Source organism: Rhipicephalus sanguineus, chromosome 5 (assembly GCF_013339695.2).
Source record: "Rhipicephalus sanguineus isolate Rsan-2018 chromosome 5, BIME_Rsan_1.4, whole genome shotgun sequence".
Taxonomy (NCBI): Eukaryota; Metazoa; Arthropoda; class Arachnida; order Ixodida; family Ixodidae; genus Rhipicephalus; species Rhipicephalus sanguineus.
This window is the reverse complement of record NC_051180.1, coordinates 206,750,526-206,771,397: the sequence shown is the minus strand read 5'-3', so window position 1 is coordinate 206,771,397 and position 20,872 is coordinate 206,750,526. Positions and strand designations below refer to the sequence as shown.

The following is a 20,872-nucleotide window of genomic DNA, read 5'->3' as shown; positions in this document are numbered from 1 at the left end:
CGTTTAAGTTCCCCAAGAAAGACTTGTTGTATTCAGCATGTGCGTTATCATCTGATAGCCCTAGGCATGCGCAGATGCACGCGCACGCGCCTTATCATGTCAGCTAACATCTGGGTATATTAACCATCACGGACTAAGAATAAACAGAGTTGTTTGAGGTACTGGGTCGGTGTAGTTACTTCGCGACCCCTGCGGCTCTCCGACGTAGTTCGCAAGGGCATGCGGCGGATACCACAGTTGGCGACGAGTGGTGAAGTGACCGAAAGCTGAAGCAATGAGCCTGCACCAACCGCCCGAGTTCCTGCCGACGCCCGGGAAGCCTACCCTTCCGTGGACGCAGTGGCACCGCCTTTTCAAGAATTATCTCCTGGCATCGGGGAGCGACGTCCACTCATCTGCTCGCCGTAAAGCTTGCTGTTGCACTGCTTGGGGGTGGAAGGCCAGCGATTGTACTACGCATTACCGCATACAGCGGGAAAAGAAGAAAGCGGCCCGAGCGACGAGTACGATGCAGCGGTGGCTACGTTGGACGCCTACTTTACTGCTAAACGAACATCGTCGTGGAACGGCACCGGTTCGGACAGCGCACCCAACTGCCTGGGGAGACCGCAGCAGCATTCGTCACGGCACTGCGCGAGTTGGCATTGTCCTGCAACTTCGGGGAGCAAACTGACGACTTCATTCGTGACCAGCTTGTAGCGAAAACGAGCAACCATGTTCTTCGGGAACGCCTACTTCTGGAAGGAACTTCGCTTACGCTTGAACGTGCGCTGACTATCTCGAACAACATTGAAGAAGCCACGAAATACTCACTTGAGCTACAGTCATCAGCCGCGAGCATCCAAAAGGTGGATAAACATCAGATGCCAGCCCGTACAGAAGCACGAATGCCGTCTTCGCAGCACAAAGCGTGTTTTCGTTGCGGGTCTTCTCGGCATCTCGCAGATTCCAAAACATGCAAGGCGCGGGATAAAACATGCAGTAAATGCGGCAAACGGGGACATTTCCAGCGTGTATGTCGGAGCGGCATGCCATACGAGCGGGCACTAGCTGTCCAAGAGGTCGATACCTGCAATATATCCGAAGACCTCAACGTGTTGCTTCTCGCCCGGCAGAAAAAAGCAGCAATACATATGGACACCCTCGTGCAGGACGTGCCCGTACGTCTCCTCGTAGACACAGGCTCTGCTGTCTCGATTCTGTCGGCCGTCACGTATTCGAGGTTGAAATGCCCTCCGGTGCAGCCGACCTCAGCGGCACTGTACGATTTTTCTCGCCGCAGAATAAGCACTGAGGGGTGTCTTACGGCGCCAGTCTTCTTCCAAGGTCGGTACGCCGAGATACTTTTCTACGTCGTCAAAGGCGGTACGGACATCCTCGGCATCGACGCTATCGAAGCCCTGCGGCTGCACATCAATGGTATGTCACTTCAATGCACTAACATTACGCAAGCGCCACAAGGCCTTGATCCTGAGCTTTTCTCCGAATTTTCAACCTTGTTCGATGGAAAGTTAGGGCTAGCAGCACATTTCATTCACAAGGTCAAGATAAGACAAGGGGTCACGCCTGTCGCTGCTAAGTTACGCCGTTTGCCATTTTCAGTGCGAGACGCGGTGCGTGAACAGCTGCAGCGCCTTGAGCAGAATGATGTGATAGAAAAGGTGGATGCCTCAGAATGGGTATCACCAATCGTAGTAGTGGCAAAGAAAAATGGCAAGATAAGAATTTGTGTCGACGTACGCGAACCGAACAAAGCGGTTGTCATTGACAAATTTCCGTTGCCTCACACGGAAGAACTGCTGCACAAACTTCACGGTGCAAAGTATTTTTCCAAGATTGATTTAGCAGCCGCATACCACCAAGTCCTGCTGAGTCCTGAAAGTAGAGAATTGACTACCTTCATAACCGATAGTGGATTGTACCGATTCAAACGCGTCTGCTTTGGCCTTGCATCGGCACCGTCTGCTTTTCAGAAAATGATGGTCACTATCCTGCAGAAGTGCAAAAATACTTTGTGCTACATAGATGACGTGATTGTGTTTGGTAGCACGCCTGAGGAGCATTTCAAGAACCTGAAGCAAGTGTTGCACTTGATTGCAAAGTCGGGATTGAAGCTGAATGACAAATGCATTTTCAATGTTCAAGAAATAGAATTCCTTGGGCACATGATAAGTCACCAGGGTATACGGCCGCTACAAAGCAACATTGACGCCATCAAGGCTGCACCAGCACCAACGGATATCAGTACCCTGCGCTCATTCTTAGGAATGGTTGGCTATTACGCAAAGTTCGTACCTGACTATGCAGTGCTTGTTGAGCCTCTTCGTGAGCTCTTACGTAAGAATTCCACGTTCACTTGGAATCCTGCCAGACAAGCTTGTTTCGAGCAGCTGAAAAGTACCTTGTCCACAAGATGTTTACAGCTTTTTGACCCTGTGGGTGACATTATCGTTACCACAGACGTCCTCATCTATCGGGCTAGGAGCAGTGTTGCACAGACGAGAAATGATGAGCTAGTAACGATTTTCATTTGCTTCTCGCAGGCTTACTCCACAGGAACAGAAGTACTCCGTTGGGGAACTGGAAGCCCTTGCATGCTTGTGGGCATGCGAACACTGGAGAGTCTACCGTTGGGGCCGTTCATTCACTCTGCGCACCAACCACCAGGCTCTGACTACACTTCTAAGTACAAATGGAGTAGGTCGCCGTCCGTTCCGAATAGCAAGGTGGCACGCAAGACTACTGGCATACAACTTCACAATTGAATTCCAAAAGGGTGACAAGAATACGGTTGCTGACGCTCTTTCAAGGATGCCTCTCCCAGTTCAAGTGGAGGAGGAAGAGACTGGGGAGACCGTTTGTGTGGTCTCACCATGCGTTACCCATGGGGAGTTTGTCGCTGAAACAATGCAAGACCAGCTGCTGCAACAGGTCATGAAGTGGGTGACTTCGACATGGCCTGCAGTGAAGATGTTGCCTGCCGATGCAGTTCCATGCTACAGGGTGCGGACTGAGCTCTCAGTCGTTGGAGACCTCCTACTTCGTGGAGACAAGTTCGTCGCACCTTCATCTCTCGTAGGACGGCTACTTGACGCAGCCCACGAGTCTCACCCAGGAATAACAAGGACAAAACAGCGACTACGTGAGCACTTACTGGTGGCCTGCTATGTGCAAACAAGTAGAACAGTTGATTGCATCTTGTGGTGTATGCCAATCAGTTGACAAGTCTGCAAAACCAGTGACATCCCCATTGCAGCCAGTTGCATTCCGTCGGCACCATGGCAGAAGCTAGGAATTGCTATTGTGGGTCCTTTTGCGAACGTGTCTGCAGATTGTTGTTTCGCGATTACGGCCATTGATTACTTCAGCAAGTGGCCAGAGGTTTGCTTCGCTGCGAGGGTGACTGCTACAACAGTTATTTCCTTCCTACGAAGTATTTTTAGCAGGGAAGGATACCCAGACGAGATTGTGAGTGACCATGGTCCTCAGTTTACAGCCTGCGAGTTCGACAGTTTTCTCAAGGAACGCAGCATCACCCGTACGTATTCGGCAGTCTACCACCCGCAAGCGAACGGCCAAGTGGAAAGATTTAACCGGGTGCTCAAAGAGTATGTTCAGGTCTGCACGCGTGAACGTCGGTCTCTCAAGGAAGCCATCACCGAATATCTAGGAGTTTACCGTTTCACGCCGCATGCCCACTACAGGAGTGAAGCCTTCCGTTCTCCTGCACGGCCGCCATCCCAGAACTAAACTGGATCTAGTAGGAGCGCCAGGTAAACAGTTTTTTCAAGACCCACATGCAGCAATGGAGGCCGTCCGCAGCAGGGTAAAGCAAAAGCAACAAGCAAGTAAGACCTACACCGACCGTCGACGAGCTGCAAAGCAGTCTCCGTTAACAAACAGGTCAACCGGTACGAATCAGGCTGCCAGATCATGTGCCTAAGGGTGCTGTGAGTTTACTCAAGCCCGTTCACAATCATTGACCAATGTGGCCAAGACACTTACAAATAAGTGATGGTCGCACCTGGAATCGGAATCGGCTAGTACCCTGCCCTCGGCCTGCTACTCCTGTAGAATCTTCTTGTTGTGACTCGCCAAACGATTCCGATGATGCACCCCAGCCTGTCAAACCTGGAGCCTCAGTTTCAAGGGACCTTCCAGAACTGAGGCGGTCGACGAGGCTAAGAAGACCACCGTCGTGGTTAAAAGACTATGAAAGACATTGAGTGCTATGTAGTGTCTACTTATTGTACTCTTTCTAAGTGATTGTTCAAGTTTTTGAGGGGAGGGAGAATGTTGTATTCAGCATGTGCGTTATCATATAGATAGCCCTAGGCATGCGCAGATGCACGCGCACGCGCCTTATCATGTCAGCTAACATCTGGGTATATTAACCATTACGGACTAAGAATAAACAGAGTTGTTTGAGGTACTGGGTCGGTTGTAGTTACTTCGCGACCCCGGCGGCTCTCCGACGTAGTTAAGGCAGGGCATGGCGGCGGATAACCACCAAGGACTGTCGTCTTTAAAAAAGCCACAGTTTCGCCGAAAGGGCGAAGAAATGAATGCGATAGCAAGAAAAGCGGCCCGTGATGGACGCGCTGCTACGCTGCATAAACATCTGCCACCCCCCCCCCCCCCCCCCCCCCGGCAGCAACTATACTCGCGGACAACTTTTCTTGGCAATGAAGCGAAGGCTACAGAGCGACAATGCACGTATCCTACCGCTAATGAATGTAGTCCCACAATTGCGTCCGTATTATCAGCGTGAGATATATAAAATACTCCTTCATTTTCTACATGTAGCTTTTTGCGACGGACCGCCGCGCTTGCAAGCGAGATATATGTATTTCCTTTACTTTATGCGTTGTCACTTAGCGTTTTCGCGTGCGTGAAAAAAAAAAACGCCAGGCCCGCGCTGAAACCGCAGCATGGTCACAGCGAAAGCTGGAAGAGCGGCGTTTCTAGAGCCCGCTGTAAGCTCTCTTGGGGCTACTAATACAAGTACACTAGCAAGGTACCCACTACGCCATAAATCACAATTTTTGTGAAGTTGGGAAGCACCTACTAAGCCATTATTCGTCATTCTGCGGGGAAGCGAGGCACCAGCTACACGTATGTAAGGCATTATGTGCACTTTGTTGACGCGACGACTGATGACGATGAAGAATTATGGCTCAGTCCTTTGTAATGGGTTGGAAGCTTTAAACGGCCCACCAGTTGTGTAATTTGCGTTGAGTGACGCCCGGTCGCTATTTTCCTCTCCCGTCATGCTGCATAACATACGGTGACGTGGGAGAGAGAAGGATGGGGGCGAATAACTTTACTGAGACCCCAAGGAAATGCATCATGCGCTTAAGGCCTCCCTGGCAACCAATGCAAGTGCACTTGCGAGGAACCCACTACGCTATAAATCACTGTTATTTTTGAGGAGCAGGAAGCAGGCACTGTCCCATTTTTCGTCATTCTACGGATAGCCGTGGTACCTGCTAAACGAATGTAAGGCATTATGCGCACTGTGTGCCTGATGACGATGAAGAATTATGGCGGAGCCCATTGTAATGGGTTCGAAGCATTCAACAACCTTTCGCATTGTGTGACGCCTGATTACACAACTCGCGTTGTGCGACGCTCGGTGTTTATTTTACTCTTCTACCACGCTATAGACCAGAACACATCGAATTCCATGCGCATCGCCATATTTCCATCGCGCGTCGCGCCATCTATCGCACACGCCACGAAACAACACGCGCGGGGTGCCACGGCAGCAGACGCTACACAGAGCAAACGTGAAACTTCCGAAACTCAGCCCGTCGGAGAGCGTGTTTCGCGTCTTTTCTAGCCTGGACATTTTCCCTGATTTTATTGGAACATCAAGAACATCTTCCTCATGCAAGTCCACAATGTATACAGTACGTGCTGAGTGGGCTGCGGAAGCAACCTCGTCAGATACGTACGCTGTTACATTTGTAAAAAAAAAACGTTCTCGCTGTAGTACGCGTGAATCGTAATTGCAGTGCAGCTCGCGAAAGAGTGAAATGATGTTTTGTTGCCCCGTATTACAAGTTGTGCACAGAGTTTTGTGAAAGCTCATCATTTCAGCATGCATCGCGTAAAAATTAGAGTACGCTTTACAGGTAGTTTCGCGGAACGGAATTTTTGTTTCACGGGCGCTCTAACAATAATGCGTCCTGCTCATAAAAGCGTGCTATCAGAGAGTATAACCTGAAGTATCGTTCAGCGATCCCTTTTGGAAGCTACCTGCGCTATTTTATTCTTGTAACGATGGTGCTTTACAAGCGAAACTGTGCTACTCTTAGTTAAGCCGGTTAGCTACGCCTGCGACGTAAAGGACACTGGCGCGAGTACTGTTTACTTACGTGCCAATATATGTATTATGTGCAGCTGGATGCCTCGTGTCCAAATAAATTTGGGGACATCATGAACGCACGAAATACTGGCCAGCTGTTGAGGAGCACCGTGCCATTTATTATCTTTTGAAGACGAAATCTCGAAGGCGTGGATGCCATCAAAAGCACTAAAGCTTAATACTACGTTGAAACTGGCAAAGCATGCTGATTGCTTGTGCTTGAAAGCACGACCTTGCACTATATTTTCGTCAAAGGAAACGCTCAAAGGTATGAAGTGCACCCCCACACAAAGCTCACGCCTGCCTTCAACCCAGCTGCGTGTCACACAAATTAGGTTCGCAAAATGAAATAGGTGGGCATCACACTGCACAATACACGCTGTTAGTGTACTTACTCGCGCATTTTCACTCGGCTCCTAGTTTTTTTTTTGCTTGAATCACAGTTATCCACTCGCGGCGAAGCTGAGAACACCGCACCGGCACTATTTCCGTGGCGCGTCGTAATCGTCGCAGACAACGCTAATATCCTCTTGTTGCGCAGCTTGTTTTGGCATCCAAAGACGACGCAGTAGTGCCCAGACGAGCTCTTATACGCAGAAGCGGCGTAAACGGGTACTTTTTCACACTTTAAAGCCTCAGAACTGCAGCTTGCCCTGTTTACTTGGTGCAGCCCGCGCGCGCCTTGGCAGCCCCGGTCAGCCCGGCGTCTGGGTGCGAGAGTATCCGCTCGGCTCGCCAGCACCCTGGGTGAGAGACAGGCGTGCTCTAGTGTATATTGCATATGTTAATATGGTTCCTTCCCGACATGAAGCCTGTATCGGACCTTTTTGCAAAGCAGTTTCAAGCACCGGCATGGCTCAGAGGTTGAATACTGGGCTCGCACGCAGAGGGCCCAGGTTCGAACCTTTTTACATACTGAAATTGTTTTCTTATTTTGTTTCTTTTTCTTATTTCGAGCGACAGTGGTTACGGACACCGGCGGCGGCGGCGGCGGCGGACAACCACGGCGCCGAAAACGGCCGCTGAAATGATCTCATAACAGCTTTCGCAGTAAAAGTCGCGCGTTTTACGCGTACCTTAGACGCTAAGCAGCGTTTGCGTCAAAATGCAACGCTAGCCATCACTTTCCACGGCGTTACGAGACGCGCGCCAAACCGGACTACTTTGCGTAGCACTACATGTGCAGACACTCCGCTCAGTAGCTTTCCCTTCACTGCCAAGAAAATTTGTCCGCGAGTATACCGCGCGAGCATACAGAGGAAGGGCAAGGTTCTCCCTGAGCAAATATTAGAAGAAGCGAGCGAGCTGGCCGACGACATTGGGAGCCTTCATGTGCGAGCCTCCGTGCCTCCGTCGGAGGCACGGAGGCGCGCACATGAAACCTGCCTATGCCCGTTGCGCTCTTTGCGCCATGTCGCTGGTAATGAAGAAACGCTTATAAACGCCTGCCGTCTCTGAGTCCTGCCAGCGGTAAAGGGTGTGTATACAACGCTCGCCGTTAGCTACTTGAAGGATCTGCTCTTTGTGGTGTAATGGCTAGCGCCACGCGCTGCGGAGCGATAGGTTGCTGGTTCGATTCCCCGCTTCGGAAGCATTTTGTAGCGTTAGCTACACTTGTCTAGCCGCAGCCGATTTCGCGTGGATCCTCATGAGGCGTGCTGCGCATGCGCGAGGATCAGTGATTTCACACAGCTGGCTCTCCGCCACCGCGATCTCACGCGCTCTCCGCCACTGCCGCGCGCGACTAACAACTGCTGGTCTGCGCGTTCGGGAGGAGTGGCGTCGTAGCCGCGGCAGGCACACTGGCGCCGGCGCACGAGGAGCTATTCGCCTTCGCTGTGCAGTCGGTGCAGTCGCCGTCTGACACTGCGCTGGAGCCGCGTGATAGCGCCTCTGACTGGCGTTTGCTAAAGTCACTGGAACGGGAGAAGTACCGCGACCGTCCTGCACATCGCCATATTTGGTCCAGCGCGGCCGAAGCTGCGGCGGCGCAGTGTTGATTTCACGCGGAGTAACGCGTGTTTTAAGCATTGCGTGCGCTTTTGCAGCCCCGAATGAAGCCTACCGTTGTTCTCTAACTGATTAGGAAAGAAATAGCGGCAGTTTTCACTTGCCTACACGCGCACGCACGCGTACTAACGCGATAAAGAAATGCGAACTGCGCGGCATTTACGCGCTCGGGTGTCGGCATTTATTAAAGGGACACTAAAGGCAAATAACAATTTATGTCAGAGTGAAGGCTCAATGTATGACAACGTTTAAAACGGCAGATGGCCGAGAAATAGATCGCTCAAAACAGGCGCCAAACAGGAGCCAATGCAGACACCTGCTTTCTGTTAGGTAGACGGTCCCGTCACATTCAACACATGTGGATTTTAGATAAAACGCCAGTAGTTCTAGGAACCCGCTGGCGGATATTCCTGTCCGGGTCTGGAAGGAAATTACGCCATAGTCATCTATGCGGTCTTCAATGCAACGCATGAGCACATTTTGCGGCATGGAATACTACAGGTCTTTAACGTCTATCGAGCAGGCAAACATTTCTGTCTCGTTATTTGTACTGAGGTACTCTATTACTTCGTTTGAGCTTTTTGCCAAGAACCGGTCGTCAATACGCAGTAGTCTAGGCTTATGTTGCAGAAAACTGGCAAGGGCCTTCTGCCACGTACCTCTTTCAGATGCAATCACTCTAGGTGGCCAATCTGGCTTGTGAGTCTTAATAGAAAACATAACTGCTAAATGGAGACTCTTAATATCTGCGAAGGATTTCGTCAGTCGGGAAAGGTTATAGCGGGAACACAACCTTTTTCCCTCCGCTTTTACTCTCTGCAGCGAGACGTCATCACAACGTTTCATAACAGATGTAACTGCTTGAACAACCTTCGATTTGAACTCACCTTCGGTGAGCACAACGAAGCCTCCCTCCTTGTCGGCTGGTAGGACAGATAAGGAAGAGTCCTGTAAAAATTGCTGCACTCGTCGCACAGGTTAATGGGTCGCACCAGGCTTCCTATGACAGAACACATCAACGCATTCGCTCACGCACCGAACACCTTCACTGTCCGGAGCGCTCTGCCAATCCGCCGTGCCATGGAGAGTAGTTCAGGTGCGGTCTTCTTTGGTTCTACGGCGAACTTGGGTCCCAGGCTGAGTACTCGTTGTACATAGTGCGGAAGGGTAATGTTCCCTGCAGTCCTGACGGCTTGTAGTAGCGGAGAGCATTGCTTCTTAGGTTTTGCGCGCGCAGTTTTGGAAGCGTGACGTTCCATAGAAATTCGGTGGTACGATCTGCAAGCAGAAAGAGAGAGAGAGAGAGAATTAACTTTATTAAAGGTCCTGAATGGCTGGGCACCCCTTACGGGGGCCGACCCGGTGGCTCCGCCCATGTGGGGACTGGGAGTCGGAGCTCGCCAGCCACCTTTTGGGCCTTCTGGACGGCCTGATGCTGAAGGGCCCAGTCGGGGCTCCTGAGGTGGTTGGTCCAGTCTTCCTCGGTGGCAGGAGACCCGAAGCTAGCGTTCAGCGCGGGACACTGCCACAGGATATGATTTAAGTCGCACCTGGGATTTTGGCATTTAGGGCATTCTTGCCTTATATCTGGGAGGTATTTGCTGCAGATGTAGGGGCTGGGGTGACTGTGTGTTTGCAGCAGTCTAAGCGTTAATTGTTGTGCTATAAGCAGAAAGAAATGCCGGGCAGCTATATCAGCATCCTTTTTTCTATGTGCAGAGAGATGAATTCGCTGGTACAGGAGACTTCTGTAGATCCGTGCCAAGCGCTGCCATTCCGACTTCAGGATTTTGCATATCTTTAAACCTTGGCCAAAGGAAGGAAGAATGCCAGCAAACAATAGCTTCACCTCATCAGGCAGAATCCGCGCTCTTATGTTAAAGGAAAACGTTCTGGCTGTGCACGCTGCAACGGCGATGAAGGACACAAGTGTGCACGGTTCCCGAGAACATATAAAAGGGCCCGATGTACTAGAAATGAAATCCAAGACAACAGACTTTTGGGCTAGTGGGTTCGTTACGTTTCATCCAGTTCATCCAGTTTTTAGACATCCAACTAACTTTGACCAGCAGCCACTGCTGTTGGGAATATCACCCTCAAGAGAATAAAAAGGCACTTCCACATACTTCTACACATTCAAAATTAGTGAAGCGCGCTATTGCTAACCTCTGTTTTGTAAAGGCATTGCGCAAGTCTTGCCCCCACCGAATGCAGGTCAGCTTCTCCAGACAAAAAGAGCGGCTGCTGGATGCAGGCTACCCTGCTCACGTGCTCCTGTCAGTGGCAGAGAAGGCGTTAAGAAAGTTGAAAGAACTGGCAAGCTCGAGCCAGCACAATCAAGACAAGTCGAAGTTAGTATCCGTGCCATATATGCATGGGTTATCCCACAACCTTAAGAAGGTAGCCAGCAAAGCGGGAGTTGATGCGGTGTTTTCAGCTGCAAAAAAAATTAATGAGCTTTTGTAAGGTTACCGACCCCTTCCACAAGAAATGCCGAGGATGCGAGAAGAAGCACCAGTGCCCTTTCATGGCCTGTGCTCAAAGTGTTGTTTATAGATTCCCATTTTCGTGCGGCAAGGTATATATCGGGCAGACGGGCAGATGCCTGAATGATAGGCTCAAGGAGCAGAAACAGAAGCTTAACTGTTACCGCCATGGGCATGTATCAGTGCATTGTAATGACTGCGGTGGCCGGCCTTTGTTCAATGAGTGTGTAGTTCTGTATAGGAACTTTGATAAGGATACACGGAGGATTGTCAAAGCCTGGTTGATTGCTAAAGAAGATACCAATTGTGTTAGTGCACCCTCGATTGCTCTTAGTGCAAAGGAACTCGCGTACCTGGATGATGCAGGTTAGTGCGTGTGATACGGTTTGGCGGTGATGGTTGCGGTTTTTTCATTGCTGTATAAGTACATGTCTTCCGAAATAAAGATTCAGTTATGAGTAGCGCACGTCTCGTCTTCTTTCTGTGGTCCCTGTCTCATCGGCGCTATGGCTTCAATGACAAGCCACTAAGCTGGCGACGGGAATCCTATACGCCACCACAACGCCTGCAAGCCCAACCACCACCGCCACGCGCGCATTAGCCCACACATTCAGCTGCGTACTCGCAAACCGAACCGCGGAAGACTGACGTCTGGAGAACCCCTGATCGACGACCACTTTGTTTTCATTGTGGCGAAGCTGATCACCTCTTGCGACGGTGCCCTTATCGTCAGATGGGTCTCCACGGATACGAAATCAACGCCTCGCCTCCCATTCCTGGCCAGCGGCCACGAGAAATTGAGGCCTACCTGCGCCCCGCAGGGGCGTCTGTGGAAGCAGGCGTTTGGTGTTTAGCGACACCACGGACCCGAGCTAACGGGGGGGTTTCGACCCCCTCCCACGCCTAGCCGTGCGTGGCCTTGCCGTGTCCGGGGAAAAGGGGATCCTGGGGGTTGAGCCGACGCCGGGTGATTGGACCTTTAAGGCCCCCCGGCAGACGCAACACACCCCTTTGGCCCCAGCTTCACGTAGACGGCACCCCTGGGCTGACCCACCCAGGGGAAATCGGCAGTCGCCTTTTCCTGTCTCTTTCTCCCCTCATCTTCGTCTTTCTCTCTCACTTTAATTTTTCCTGTCCTCTCCTCTCTTCCATTCACTTCCACTTTTCCTGGCGGCAAGGGTTAACCTTGTGTGTGTGCCCTCTCTTGGGCACATTATATTTGGTTATAGTGGCTGTGTACAGCTGGCGTTGGCATGCCTTATATAAACATAAGTGCTGTCGCGTCCCCATGTTGGGCTCCATGGTGGGCGGCTGGCATGGCTGCCGAAAATACACTTATCTTATGGCCTCCACTTCCTTTCCCAGACTCAATGATCGTCCTCGCACAAAGAGGGGACGCACCGAAGATACAGTCAACCTATTCATAAAGCCAAATGAAATTTTCCCGCGATTCCACGTCAACCACTGTGAAACACTCGATAAGAATGCCAGATCAATCTCTCCCTTCGTTGTGTCAAAATGCCTTACTGAAACTTTGGGCCATGGTTACCAGGCAACTAGAATGGCTAGCAGAGACCTTCTCCTTGAAGTTCAAAGCAAAACCCAATACGAAAAACTGTCTAAACTTGTTTCTTTGGGAAACACACCTGTCTCAATCACCCAGCATCGTTTTCTCAACAGCTCGCGAGGTGTGGTATCTGATCAAGACCTTCTTGACCTGACAGAAGCGGAGCTCCTCGAGGGCTGGAGTGAACAACATGTGATAAATGTCCAGCGAATCAAAATCAGGCGCGACGACAAAGAAATCTTGACAAAGCACCTAATCCTCACATTTGGCACAAGCACCCTACCAGAACATGTCGCAACAGGATACTTGAAACTTAAGGTCATACCCTACATCCCCAACCCGCGCCGTTGCTTTAAGTGCCAGCGTTTCGGTCACGGCTCTCAGAGTTGCCGTGGCCGTCAAACCTGTGCCAAGTGCAGTTCACACGAACACCCTGCTGACAACTGTGTCGAAACCCCACACTGCGCAAACTGCGACGGTGGGCACCCCGCCTACTCTCGCACATGCCCTTCGTGGAAAAAGGAAAAGGAAATAATCACACTCAAGGTCACAGAAAACATATCTTTTAGGGAGGCGCGCAAACGCCTTTCTTTTGCACAGGGTCATTCGTACGCGGATGTGGCACGCACGGGGGCAGTGCCACGAAAGTTCGTGGCGGCCGCGCGTACCACGCACAGTGGACGGGCGGTAGCGCCATCTGCCCCCTCAGCGGAAACAGCCCATGCTGCTCCGCAACCAAAGGGCACGCAGGCCTCTGGATCTGCAGGCCCAGGGCCTTCTGCTCAGGCAGAAAGCCTCAAACCTCTGACACCCGTGCGCGTAAGCCGCGAGCGGGCATCCAGCGCCTCTGCCGAGGCGATGGAAACAACGGCAAGCCCAACGGCGTCTCAAGCGCCGAAGGAACGGCGTAGCTCCTTGGAGCGCGCCAAGAAAGAAAAAGCCCGCATCACAGGGCCTGGAAAGGGCTCTGTGACTTAAGGCAATAGTTCTTCCAGTACACACAGCACTAACTTGCACTCAAAATGGACACACAAATTATACAATGGAACGTTAGAGGTCTTCTAAGAAACCTTGACGATATCCAAGAGTTGCTACACGAACACTCGCCAAAAGTGCTGTGTGTACAAGAAACACACCTAAAAGCTAAGAACACCACTTTCCTACGCCACTATCTTATATTTCGAAAGGACCGGGATGATGCTGTAGCGTCATCTGGTGGCGTAGCCGTTATAGTTAATGAAGGAGTAGCATGCACACGTTTACCACTACAAACGTCCCTCGAGGCAGTGGCTGTTCGAGCGGTTCTTTTGAACAAACTCGTCACCATATGCTCTATCTACATACCTCCACACTACCACCTTCAGAAACATGAATTCCAATCATTAATAGATGAACTTCCAGAACCGTATCTGGTACTTGGGGACTTTAATGCACATAGCTGTCTATGGGGTGATTCTCGCTGCGATGCGCGAGGTCGTCTTATTGAACATTTCCTTTTCTCTTCCGACGCATGTCTTTTGAATCAAAAAGAGCCAACATATTATAGCCTCGCCAACAATACCTACTCGGCCATAGACCTCAGCATCACATCTCCATCACTTCTACACCTACTCAAATGGAAAGTCATTAATAACCCTTACGGAAGTGATCACTTTCCTGTAGTTCTCAGCACACCAATAGTAAATGAATGTCCTCCACAGGTTCCCAAATGGCAAATTGACAAAGCAGATTGGGAACATTTTCGTAAAGTGGCTCTCCTAAGTTGGAACGACATGTGTGCTTTAAGCATGGATGAAGCTGTAAATATTTTACTACTTTTTTGATTGATGCTGCAACTAAGTGTATACCACAAACAAGTGGACTGCCCGGCAAAAGACGTGTGCCGTGGTGGAACACTGAGTGCCGAAACGCGCGCAAAAAACAAAAAAAGGCAAGGAGGCTGCTTCGGGACTCCCCGACAGCTGAGAATCTGGACAGTTTTAAGAACATAAAGTCCCAAGGCAGGAGAACGCGCCGACAGGCCAGAAGGGAAACTTGGCAGAAGTTTTTATCGGGCATTAATTCATATACACAAGAGGCCAAAGTCTGGAACATGGTTAGCAGGGTAGCAGGCCGACAAGCACATTCACTTCCTCTAGTAAACACACAAGGCGACAGCTTGGAAGACCAGGCGAACTTCCTAGGTGCACACTTCGAACAGGTGTCGAGCTCGTCGCACTATAGTGAAGCTTTCCAAAGATACAAAACAAGAATCGAAAAACAGAAATTAGAGCGCAAATCCACAAAACACGAAGCATACAATGAACCTTTCTGCATAGCTGAGCTACAAGCATCGCTTAACTGCTGCAATAATTCCGCCCCAGGCTCCGACCGTGTTGTATATGAAATGTTGAAACACCTGCCATCTGAAACTCAAAAAACCCTCCTCTCACTGTATAATGCTGTTTGGTCTTCCGGCGAGATCCCCTCGGCCTGGAAGGAAGCCATTATTATTCCGATTTTAAAACAGGGCAAAGACCCATCCTCCGTTACGAGCTACAGGCCCATTGCACTAACAAGCTGCCTGTGTAAACTTTTTGAGAAGATGATAAACCGCCGACTTATACATTTCCTCGAAGCAAACAAATCACTCGACCCATACCAGTGCGGTTTTCGAGAGGGTAGATCTACCTCTGACCACCTTATCCGTATCGAGGCACAAATTCGCGACGCTTTTGTCCACAAGCAATTCTTTCTTCGGTGTTCCTCGATATGGAAAAGGCTTACGACACCACATGGCGGTTTGGCATACTGCGAGACCTCTCACACTTAGGTGTCCGAGGAAAGATGCTGACCATAATCGAAAGCTATTTGTCCAATCGCACGTTCCGTGTTCGAGTGGGTAATGTCTTGTCCAGAATATTTGTCCAGGAAACTGGAGTGCCGCAAGGTGGTGTCCTGAGTTGCACACTTTTTATTATAAAAACGAATTCGCTACGTCTGTACATTCCACGGAACATGTTTTATTGCACATATGTGGACGATGTGCAGATCGGTTATAAGTCGTGCAACCTTTCAATGTGTGAGCGGCAGGTCCAGCTGGGCTTGAACAAGGTCTCTAAATGGGCAGACGAGAACGGGTTTACGCTGAATGCACAAAAAAGCACTTGCGTCTTATTCTCCAGAAAAAGAGGCTTTTCTCCCGATCCAGACATTGACCTACATGGTCAGCGTCTGTTGGTAAAAACAGAGCACAAGTTCCTAGGGCTAATTCTAGACACAAAACTTACGTTCATACCGCACAGTAAGTACATAAAAAACAAGTGCATTAAAACTATGAATATTCTAAAAGTGTTGTCACGCACTATGTGGGGTAGTGACAGGAAGTGCCTGATGAACCTTTATAAAAACCTTGTACGCACGCGCCTAGATTACGGGGCGATAATCTATCACTCTGCGACACCAAGTGCCTTGAAGATGCTTGACCCAGTCCACCATTTGGGCATTCGTCTTTCTACGGGCGCCTTTCGCACCAGCCCCGTGGAAAGCCTCTACGTCGAATCGGACGAATGGTCGCTACACCTTCAGAGATCTTACCTATCTTTTGTATATTTCCTCAAAGTGAACGCAAACAACGAACACCCCTCACACACTACAATCAATGAGTTGTCTGCTTCTGAACTTTTTCACAACCGTCCCTCGATGAGACAGCCGTACTCACTTCGTGTGAGGGGACTAGCTGAAGAAATGGGTGTGCCACTTCTCGAACACTGTCTAATGGCTCCCACTGTCTATCTCCCGCCGTGGCAGTGGCAGCTTATAGATTGCGATGTTTCTTTCGTGGAAGTTACCAAGCATGCGCCACTTGCACATATCCGTACACACTTCCTCGAATTACAATACAAGTACCCACACCCTGAATTCTTTACAGATGCCTCAAAGTCTAACACTTCTGTGTCATACGCAGCCGTTGGTCCATCCTTTTCCGATTCCGGTATTCTGCACCCTGAGTCCAGTATCTTCACGGCAGAGGCTTACGCGATACTTGCGGCAGTTAAACACATAAAGCAATTAAAACTACAAAAGGCAGTGATATACACGGATTCATTAAGCGTAGTGAAAGCTTTAAAAACTATGACAAAACACACACATCCGGTCCTTGTCTCGCTCTATTCTATTTTATGCACGATCTACTTTCTTAAACAACATGTCGTAGTGTGCTGGGTGCCAGGGCACCGCGAGATACAAGGCAACGTGTTGGCGGATCAGCTAGCAGCATCCGCCCACGAAAACAGTCCCAATACGTCTGTAGCTATCCCTCCACTAGACTTAAAACCATTCCTCAAAAGAAAGATCAGGGCCTTTTGGCAGAGCACATGGGATAGGAACACACAAAATAAACTGCATGTTATCAAGCCGCAACTAGGGCCACTGTGGCGACCCCCTCACTGTACTCCACATCCTACTGCAATGCAGGGAACTAGACGCTCTCAGGAAAAAGCATTTCTCATCAATATACTTTCAGTTCCCACTCCATCCCGATATGTTCATTGGCAAAGAACCTCTCTTTAAGTATCAGTCCCTCTGTGAATTTCTAAAAGATGTACACAATTTTAACGTTATTTTCCCAGGCGCTCCGTAGCGCGGCCTCATGATTGAGGCTGCTGCTGCGGTTTCTATCAAAGGAAGCACCTGCCTCCCAGCCTTTGGGATCAAAGGCCTTGAGGAGGCACTCGTGCTGCTATCCCGCCTCTCACTTGTAAATACCATGATCACTCGTCATTTATCCCATAACCATAGATCACACCACTTGTCACTGCCATAATTTTATACTGTATACACATTTTTTACGCTTCTTTGTAGCGCGTGATTTTAGGCCTCTATACAGCCACAATACACTCTGTCATCGTAATCATGGGTCATCGCTAACACCACATAACAGACATGGCGCTCTTTGGCCACCCATGGCCCTTGCGCCAAAAACCCCACTAATCAATCAACGAGGCCTACCTGCGGGAGACTGAGGACGCCGCCCCTCGTCGCTTCAGCTCTCCGTCACCATATTCTCGCCGGTCGCCATCGCCGTATCACGGGTATGCGAGAGGGAGATCGCCCAGTCCCCGTAGGAGAAACTAACATCTGCAACGTCGGGAGGTGACGCCGCTCTCGAGCGCAGACCGCAAAGCCATCCAGCGACCCCGACGAAACTCGACAGCACGACAGCAACCAACGCCACGACGAATTCCGGCCCTAAGACGACACGACTGTTCTCCGCAACGCCTCGCCAAGAGGCTTCCACACGGCACATCCGTGACCGTGCGAAACGACACGCTGCACAGTCGGTGACCAATCGACATCGAAGCCGGACATCAAATGCCGACTTTCAAGTCACCTTCGACGGACGTCCAGTGGTTGCACTAGTTGATACTGGGGCCGACTACTCCGTGGTTAGTGGATGATCTGTGAGCTTACTCAAGAAAGTCGAAACCGCGTGGGACGGCCCTCAAGTACGCACGGCAGGAGGCAACCTGATTAGCCCTACTGGACGATGCACAGCGCGAGTGGCTGTTCACGGTCACAGCTATCCGGTGAGCCTCATCATCATACTGCAGTGCTCTCGCGACGTAATCCTAGGGATGGACTTTCTGAACGAAAACGGCGAAGTAATCGACTTGCAGACAAAGACCGTAACACTGGCGACAAAGCAGTCCGCACCAGTGCAGATAAATCGTAACCACGCCGCATGCACAATCGTCGCCGATCAGGTGAGCATCCCGCCAAATACGAGCGTCATGGCATTTGTCGAAACCCGTGCGCTGTCAAGTGGTGGTGCGATCGTGGAAGCGAACGTGCAGCTCCTTCTCGATCGCCAAGTTTGCGTCGCACGTGGGGTCGTCCAGCTAGGTCAGGGAAATGCAACTGTGCTTGTCACCAATTTCAGCGCGGAACAAGAGCATCTCAACAAGGGCACGATGATCGCTTTCATGGAAGACCTGGACGACATAGCCGAAGTAAGCAACGCCCTAGCGCTCTCCGACTTATTGCCAGAAGTGCCGTCGATAGAAGCTAGTGAGGTGAAGTTCGATATAAACCTCGACCTACCACAACAAAAGCAGGTGAAGCTACGTCGAATACTAGTTGAATATGCCGAATTATTTTCAAAGTCGTCGAAAATCCGACAAACACCGTTAGCAAAGCATCGAATAATTACTGATGAATCAGCTGGTCCTCTCCGCCGAAGTCTCTACCGCGTCTCAGCGCAAGAACGCGACGCAATCAAGGGACAGGATGAATAAATGCTCCGCAACGACATCATTCAACCTTCCAAGATCCCGTGGTCGTCACCCGTGGTGATGGTGAAAAAGAAACACGGCACTTTACGCTTCTGCATCAATTATCGGCGCTTAAAACGCATCACTAAGAAAGTCGTCTACCCGATTCCGAGAATCGACGATACGTTAGACCGACTCTGTGGCGCCAAGTATTTCTCGTCGATCGACCTCAGGAGCGGCTACTGGCAGATAAAGATGGACGAGAGGGAACGTGAGAAGACTGCTTTTATCACACCGGATGGGCTTTACGAGTTTAAGGTTATGCCGTTCGGCCTATGCTCAGCACCAGCGACCTTTAAGCTTGTCATGAACACGGTGTTGTCTGGGCTGAAATTGCAGACATGCCTCGGGTATCTCAACGACGTTGTCGTTTTTGCATCTACCTTCAACGAGCATCTTCAAAGGCTGCAGACCGTGCTAGAGGCGAATAAGGCGTCGGAACTCACTGTGAAGCCGGAGAAATGTCGCTTTGCCTATGAAGACCTCCTTTTTCGAGGACACGTAGTCAGTTGGGAAGGCGTCCGCCCGGATCCCCTCAAGACGGCTGCCATCGAATGTTTCTCGACGCCCCGTGACATGACAGCTGTCCGCAGGTTCTTGGGCCTCTGTGCGTACTACAGGCGTTTTGTAAGAGATATCTCACGAATAACCGAGCCGCTCACACGCTATACGAAGCCCGACGTGCAGTTTAAATGGCAGAAGCCCCAAGAAGACGCTTTTCGCGAACTTCAAAGACGCTTGCAGTCACCGCCAATACTACGACACTTCGACGAAAGCGCTGAAACCGAGGTCCACACAGATGCAAGCGGCGTGGGACTCGGTGCAGCGTTGATTCGAAAGAAGCACGGCCTCGAGCGAATCATCGCCTACGCGAGCAGGTCCCTGTCGAAAGCTGAAATGAACTATTCAACGACACAAAACGAATGCCTCGCTGTTGTTTGGGCTGTCACAAAATTTCGGCCGTATCTTTATGGGAAGCACTTTAAGGTCGTCACTGACCATCACGCTCTGTGTGGGCTTGCTAGCCTAAGGGACCCTTGAGGTCGTCTTGCTCACTGGAGCTTGCGACTGCAGGAGTACGACGTCACCGTCGTCCATAAGTCAGGACGAAAGCACACAGACGCCGACTGCCTTTCGAGAGCCCCCTTTGATACCACTGTGCCACGCGAAGACGACGACGATGCATTTCTTGGGCCCGTGGCTTCTGACACCTTTGCACACGATCAACGCGCCGATCCTGATCTACGCGCCGTGCTTCAATACCTTCAATGCAAGAGTGATTCGCCGCCAAAGGCGTTCAGGCGCGCGATTGTATCACTGCATTCGCAAAGACGTGCTTGTAAAGAAAAACTTCACGCCACACAAAGCCACATACCTGCTTGTGGTGCCAGTCAATCTAAGGCAGGAGGTTTTGGAGGCTTCTCACGACGAGCCGACGGCAGGGCATCTGGGGTTCACTAGAACTCTAGGAAGAATCCAAGAAAAATTTTATTGGCCTGGCCTGAACACGGACGTCGCACGCTACGTGAAAACCTGTCGAGATTGCCAACGTCGGCAAACACCGCCAACAAGGCCCGCCGGCCTCCTGCAACCAATCGAACCACCGGAGAAACCATTCCATAAAATAGGGATGGATCTGCTTGGCCCCTTTTTAAAGTCAACCTACCGGAATAAGTGGATAGTGGAAGCAACAGACTACCTGACACGCTACGCCGACACAGCGGCATTACCGTCCGGCAATGCAACCGAGGTCGCTAGCTTCTTCGTGAAGAACATCGTCCTCCGTCATGGTGCACCCGAGGTCCTTATCACCGACAGAGGTACGACATTCATCGCAGACCTCACGCAGCAGATCCTACGCTTCAGCATCACTATACATCGGCGAACCACTGCCTACCACCAGCCGACAAACGGCCTCACGGAGCGTTTGAATAAGACAGTCGCCGACATGCTCGCCATGTACGTCGACGTCGAGCATAAGACTTGGGATGAAATTCTCCCGTACGTCACGTTCGCGTAGAACACCGCACCACAGGAGACAACACAGGTGGCACCTTTTGAGCTTGTCTTCGGCCGCCCAGCCAGGACCATGATGGATGCGATGTTACCGCACGACGACGACGAGAGA

At 50.7% G+C, this 20,872-nt stretch overlaps 1 pseudogene; it reads left to right on the top strand.

Annotated features, from left to right (window-relative positions):
* Positions 1-274: 274 nt before the first annotated feature.
* Positions 275-975, top strand: LOC125758519 (uncharacterized; annotated as a pseudogene).
* Positions 976-20,872: the final 19,897 nt, after the last annotated feature.